The sequence below is a fragment of the Mauremys mutica genome, unplaced genomic scaffold (genome assembly GCF_020497125.1).
Source record: "Mauremys mutica isolate MM-2020 ecotype Southern unplaced genomic scaffold, ASM2049712v1 Super-Scaffold_2380, whole genome shotgun sequence".
NCBI classification, from domain to species: domain Eukaryota; kingdom Metazoa; phylum Chordata; order Testudines; family Geoemydidae; genus Mauremys; species Mauremys mutica.
The window spans coordinates 996,310-1,003,271 of record NW_025423354.1 but is presented as its reverse complement, the minus strand read 5'-3'; the positions used below and the strand labels follow the sequence as shown (position 1 = coordinate 1,003,271).

Below are 6,962 nucleotides of genomic sequence, written 5' to 3'. Positions count from 1 at the left end.
GCACATTAGTCATTAGTAAATCTCACTAGCACTTTAAATAGAGACTTTTCTCAAATGATCAGCCAGCTTAAAAAAGGTAGGGATGCAGTTAAAACAGCTGTAGGTGTGAGGGGCTAATTATGAGCATTAGAATGCTCGTATATACACGCACAACTGCTGTAAGTGCACACCTAACCTAAGGGCCAGATCCACAGCTGGTGTCAATTAGCATTGAGTTGACTGAGCTATGCCGATTGGCAGCAGCCGAGGAACTGGTCCCCAACACTGTATTTTAATTAAAAAGGATCCATTAAGAGAGCAAGACATGACACCTTGCTCTTGCATGATTGCTAAATCATACAGGGTGGTTTACATATTGATTAAAAGTTGGGGAGGTTTGTTTTTCATTATGGATTTTGTGGAGTGTCTCAACCCAATCTTACAAAATACTGAAGAGAGTTAGAAGTCTTGTAACCCCCGTTCACCATTACTCTTCTGAGAACTGATCCTTGGAGAATCCAGCGTACATGTGTGTACACACAGACACACTCTCCTCCCACCCTGTGCTTTCTATTTTCAGGCACTGCACAGAGTTTAGCTTACTGCAGAGCATACAACCAACCAGAGTTAAATATTTATTTATTAACCATCTGGCTTCTGCAAGGATCAGTTATGAAAACAAGACCATGCGGGTGAAATCATCTCCTCTAGAACTTGGAAAGTAAAGGATTTAGAAATTCTAAAATCAGTCAGGCCCCAGGAACGTAAACTGACACTAAAAACCGAACATTGTTGCATTTCATTTCGGGGATTCCTCAACTTTCTTTGTCAGTTTGGGACCCCTGTTCTTTAGCTGCATTACATAATTAGGCTCCCTTGTAGCACCATAGACACTAACGTAAACCTTGTGGCAGATGTCCCCTGACTAGTGACCATTTAAGTCCCTGAAGCACCTTGCAGCGGCACAGCTACCCCACGAAGATTCTGATCACCATCTGGATCGGTTTCTTGCACACTGGACATGGCAATCTCCCTTTCTTCAGCTTTTTCCCACATTTGAAGCAAGCTACTAGGTGACCAGACCGTCCATGGATAATATTCCCATCCCGTGGCCTCTTCTGGCATAGAATGCAGGGATTCAACAAATTTTTGATATTCTCTTGCCATTCTACTACTTCTTCCTTTTTGTGTTCACCAAAATGCATCTGTGGCTCCTGGACCTTGCATTCTTGTGTCAAACCCAGGGACTCCATAGAGCTACCAGGGTCTACATGGGACTCACATTCACCTGTGTGCAGATCTTTGGGTCGGCAAACTGGAGCAGACACGGTCCTTCTGCAGTCTGGGACATCGATTCCCTCATCATCCTTTTTGCCTTGAATAGTATCAATGGTGGACAGAGAGAGAGAATGAGCTAGTCTGGGGCAATCCGAGTACCAGTCCTTCCGTAAGGCCCAGCAGCGGTAACAGTACCGTTTGACTGGAGAGTTAAATTTCTTACATTTGGTGCATTGCTAGCAGTCCTGAAGAATGGAGTAGACAAAAACAAGAGCAAGTCAGTGCATTCTTGCTAAGGCTGCTTTCCTTTATGTGCAGGAAGCAGCAAAGAAGAGTCATCAAGAATGGCAGTGTGTCAAGGCTAGCAGACGCACGATACACAGCGGCCACTTGAGAGAGCCTCAGAAACATTTCACCTTGCCCATAACACCTGCAGACTCATGCCCTCTGCTTAGGAGTTTACTTCGTCTTTTTCCACCTCTCAGCCTTCATATCTTTATGAAGTAAAGTTCTCATTCTATGCAGTTTATTGAAATGTAAGTGCCCCACTCTAAATTCAAGAGTAGATAGCTCCTTGAATTGGTTAGAAGTGTACTTCTCAGAACCATTAATTATTTAGCATCTATTGGATCTACACAATTGACAGTGGTGTACTTGATTACCCTATTTACCAAGGGCAATGGCTGCTCAAGTTTAGAGATATAATTCAGCTGTCCTATGCCAGGGACAATCCAATTTGTCAAGTCAGCACAGTCTAGAAAAGTGTGCTCAAATTTTTTTGGCTCTGCCAGCTGCAAGGAACAGTGTGATATATTTTTTTTGACATACAGCAAAACCCTCAAAAGAAAGCCTGCAAAGATTGGGGAAAAAAGAGCACAGATGATAGAACATAGATCTGGTGTCAGTTAAGATACACTGGGAAGGATGTCTCTTGGAGAAGAGTCAAAAGGGACAATTCTTTTCCACATGGTTCAGAAACTGAAGGGGGAAATGGGGAAGAAGGATGGATCTGTAGTTCAAGTGTTAACTAGGCTGTGGGTGACCCAGGTTCAATTCCTGCTCCACCACAAACACCTTTTGTCACCCTGCACAAGTCACTTAATCTCTCACTGCCTCAGGTCCCCATCTGTAATGTGGTGATAACAGCACTGCCCTACCATCGAAGGGTGTTGAGGATAAATACATTAAAGATGGTGAAGCACCCAGATGCTACTGTGACAGAAGCTGTGTGTGTAACTAAAACAGATTAGAGTGACAATTGGATTCTCTCTCCGTCCTGGGGACCACCTTGAAGCAACCAGCAGTTTAGTAGCTGGCTTGGAGCTCTCAGGATACAGTGGAACTCTGATTGGAATACAGAATATTGCATCAGCCTGTTTTCTGATATGACTAACTCTGATCTGGCTATTTCATTGGCTACTGGGGGCTGAATTTATACATCTGAATCTTCATCAAGGATAATATCCCAGATTCCCTTTCAGACTGCAATACAGAGTTGGCCCTAGAAAAGTGTGCAAACACATCCATTTTTCACCTCTCATAACAAAACCAGTTCCCCCCGCCCCATTCTAATTAATTCAGTGCTGGCTTGACAGTGCCAGACACTGAGGGCCTGATTCCCATTTACAAAATTCTGGCAGTGAAAAGGGGCCTTAGCATAACACAGAATAAAGTCCTGAATCGTCTAGCCAGGAAACAGCTATAGAACAGGCAGGTGCAAACTCTCCCACGCTGCCCAGCAAAACTGCCTAAACCTGCACCTGAAGGGACTACTCTGCTGTGAGTGGTGTGTTCCGTCTCCATGGCCCATTCAATGCTTGACTAATCTTCAGGCTGCCAACAAGGGGGCCATTTCGTGCCAATCCTGGGGTCTGTATTTAAACCAATACCTTTTCAAAACAAACTGGACTGAGACACACCCCTAAACTTCATACAGGTAACCAAGCAAAGGGAATGTACTTTTTTGCTACAGAGCACTTATGGCTTTTGAAAGGGATACGGTAAACATTCTTCTAGCACAACAAATAGTGTACATTTTAGCCAGACAAGCTGGCACAGCACACTCAAGAGCATGGGATGTTGAACTAAAGGATGAATACCTCAGAGGCAGCTTCTACATCTGTGTCGTCACTTAGGGACTGAGAATCCTCGAGGTCATCAGTACACGTAACCTCAATCACCTGGGAAGATTAAATAAATTATTAGAATTGTATGCAAATCTCACTAATGACTTTTCTAAAAATGTGTTCATGGATTTTTCTTCACATCCTTCAAACATGCATGTGGGTAACTTTATTCATGTGACTGGTCTTGCTGACCATCGACTAAGTTTGCAGGATCAGGCCTAAACTGTTAAACTGACTGTGCACAAAGTGCTCACAAAAAAGTATAAGAAAAATGTTTTTCCTCTAATTTTTTTCATTGCTGAATCTTAAAGTAATGGCTGTAGTAGTGGTAGAGAAAAAAATTCAGAAGTATGATTTTAAGCTGATTGTGTGCCTTGAAAAATGACTTCAGTAGGTCAAAACAAGCAGAGACAGAGGACTCCCCACAGCTTATAGCTTCTGAAAAAAGTGGTTCTAATGGACATCCCATCAGAGACTATTGAGGGGGAGTCCTTTACTGAGGAAGACTTACAAAGTTGGCTGGTCATTGGACTGCCTGTTCCCAATCATAGGTGTGCGCAGCACATTTCATTAGGGTGTGCAACCAGGGAGCCCCGCCCAAGCCCCGCCCCAATCCACTCCCTCCCAATTCCCACCCCCGACTGCCCCTCTCAGAACCCCCCATCCCCCTGCTCCTTGTCCCCTGACTGCCCCCTCCTGGGACCCTGCCCCTAACTGTCCCCCAGGACCCCACCCCATATCTAAGCCTCCGTGCTCCTTGTCTCCTGACTGTCACGACCCTTAGTCACATCCCCGCCCCCAGACAGACCCCCGGGACTCCCACACCTATCCAACCGCTCCCTGCCCCCTGACAGGATCCCCAGAACTCCCGACTCATCCAACCCCCCCGCTCCTTGTCCCCTGACCGCCCCCTCCAGAGACCCCCCCGCATCCCCTAATCACCCCCCAGGACCTCAACTATCCCTGTCCCAATTGTCCCAACCCTAGTCTAGGCTGACCAGATAGCAATTGTGAAAAATCGGGCCAGGGAGTGGGGGGTAATAGGAGCCTATAGAAGAAAAAGCCCCAAATACCATGACTGTCCCTATAAAATCAGGACATCTGGTCACCTTACCCTAGCCACATTCCCGCTCCCTGACAGACCCTCTGGGACTTCCACACCCTATCCAACGCCCCCATTTCCTGTCCCCTGACTGCTCCTAAGACCCTCTGGCCCGGCCACCTAACCATGCTGCCGCTCAGAATACAGTCCCCACCAAATCCCACCCCCTGGACATCCCCTTGACCAATGACGTGATGGCACTTACGGGGCAGGCGCAGAGAGCGCCAACCAAGCTGGAGCACAACAGTGGAAGTGCGCTATGACTGACATAAGTCAAAAGTCACATGTAGCGCTGGGGAGGCAGCGATTGGCTGGGTGGGGGGGGGGCAAAAGGGGGTCACGGTAGCAGCGTGGGGTTCACTGTGTGACAATTACAACAACTTTGTGCAGCTGCTGGGGAAGTTTGTACAGGCAACAAATACACCTGCGCGGGTGGGGGGACCCCTGTCACCCTGACTCATGGGTGCTGACTTTTGGTTTTGCCGGTGGGTGCCCCATCCTGCCCCCACCCCCTTATCCAAGGCTCTGCCCCCACTCCACCTCTTCCTGCCCCTGAACACCGTCTTCTTGCCAACTCCCTCCCCATAATGCCTCCCACCAGCTGCTCACTCCTTTCGGCCCCCTCCTGCCTTAAGGGCAAGGTGTGGGGGCTGGAGGGATATTCTGCCAGTTTTGAGGGGAGGCTATTTTCAACATTTCTACACTTTCATTCTAGTTATTGAAAATGTGTCTAGCATTGGTATCTCCCCTTCCTGATATTTCCCAGTTCTTGCTCTCTACCTGTGTCCCTTTTCCCATGTCTCTCTCTCCCCACTTCCTGGTGGCTCTGTTTAGCACCTGCTCCCACCCACGCACTTAAAGCAGCTGTCTCCCCCGAACCCCACCCCCTGCAGCCAGCCTAGAAACTACACACCCTGACACAGAGAGAAATTTAATTCAACAGCCCAGCATAGAAATGGCCCATTCATTCATCCTGTTGCGTGGCTGCTGTGTTGCTCCAGCTCTTCCCAATCCCAGGGCTGCAGCCCATCCCGGCTTTGACTCCTTCACACACTCTACAGCTTTTGTGGGAGGGGAGCCCCTGGTGGGACCATGGCCAAAGGCAGGGAAGTGGAGGCCAGTTGCTTCCTCCGTGAGGCTGCAGCAACCCAGCACTCTGAAGCAAGAGCTCAGGTGTCCCAAGGTGAAGCAGGGCAGTATCTCCTGACTTGAAGTTGATACAGGGGGATGGATGCAAGGGAAGGAATTCCCCAGGAGCTGGGGAAAGGGGGATCCAGGGGAAGGGAATCAATCCCTCCTTACGCTGGGAGGAGGGGATAAACATCCTCTCTTGGAGGAAAAACCCCTCAGGCAGGGGCTTGATCTGGGAATGGGGGAGGGGGAGACAGCTTTGAGCTGGGCAAACATTACTTTCCCAGGCATGAGAGAACCGTGGAGGGGTGGGAGCTCCCAGAGCCTGCCTGGGAGGGGTCTGGGGAGCGTTGGGGCTTAGGGAGGCTGCTCATTTGCAGCTGGGGCTGGGGCTGCAGTGAAGCCCCTCTGGACAGGTAAAGAAGGGGGAGGGGGTGAGCTGTGGGCCCCAGCCCATTTTCACTCATCAGACACAAGGGAGATCTTTTCTTAAAAGGAGCCATGTCCTTTGGTTTGTCCCCCTGCCCAGCACTAAGGGGATCTACAGCTGGTTTCTCCTGGCTGAAGGGGGAGCACAGGTCCTGAGGGAAACACCAGGGTGGGCTGAGACTGGCTGGCTCAGTCCTTGAGAAAGCCCCTGGCCCATACTCCCCCCAGCAACCCCCTGGAGCCAGCCGAGAAGCTGCCTGCCCATCTCCCCCCAGCCCCCTGCCGAGAGGCTGCCCACCCTGTCTCCCCCACCCTTCTGCAGCTAGCCCAGAAGCTGCCATGCTCTTCCTCCTTCCCCCTCCGAGCCTCCAGCGGGGAAGGGGGGGAGGAGCAGCCTTAGCAGCCACACCGTGTTCCCGATACAGAAGCAGAACAGGAGAAGAGAAATGAATGGCAAAGGGTTGCAACGTAAATTAGATCAGCTAACACAGCCGTACTGTGTATCACTAGGAGATACCTTTTTGTCACTCTCTTTCCCCACTTCTTCACAGTCCACTGTCTCCACTTTGACGGCAACATTGAATTGATCCGAAGCAGATTCATTGAGGAACCACAAGTCATCAGTAGTATCTGAAACAATGGCAGTGTCTATGTCCTAGTAGAATGGAGATGGGGGAAAATATGCATGCATTAGGATATTAGTGATTCAACAGGTCTGGGTATGCAGAACTCCAGTGCTCCAGGGCGCATAACTGCAGTCCTAATGCATGCTCTCCTCTTCTTTTATACCAGACTTCTCTCCACTCAAACTCACTCAGTGACTCTTGGGGTGACAAGCAATGCAGTAGAACACGCTGAAAAATGGAGACAAGTTTTCACACGTGTCCATTTTCTGACCCGCTCGACAATTCAGTCCC

At 49.1% G+C, this 6,962-nt stretch overlaps 1 pseudogene; it reads right to left on the bottom strand.

Annotated features, from left to right (window-relative positions):
* Positions 1-518: 518 nt before the first annotated feature.
* Positions 519-6,962, bottom strand: part of LOC123361483 — a 43,167-nt pseudogene continuing 36,723 nt past the window's right edge.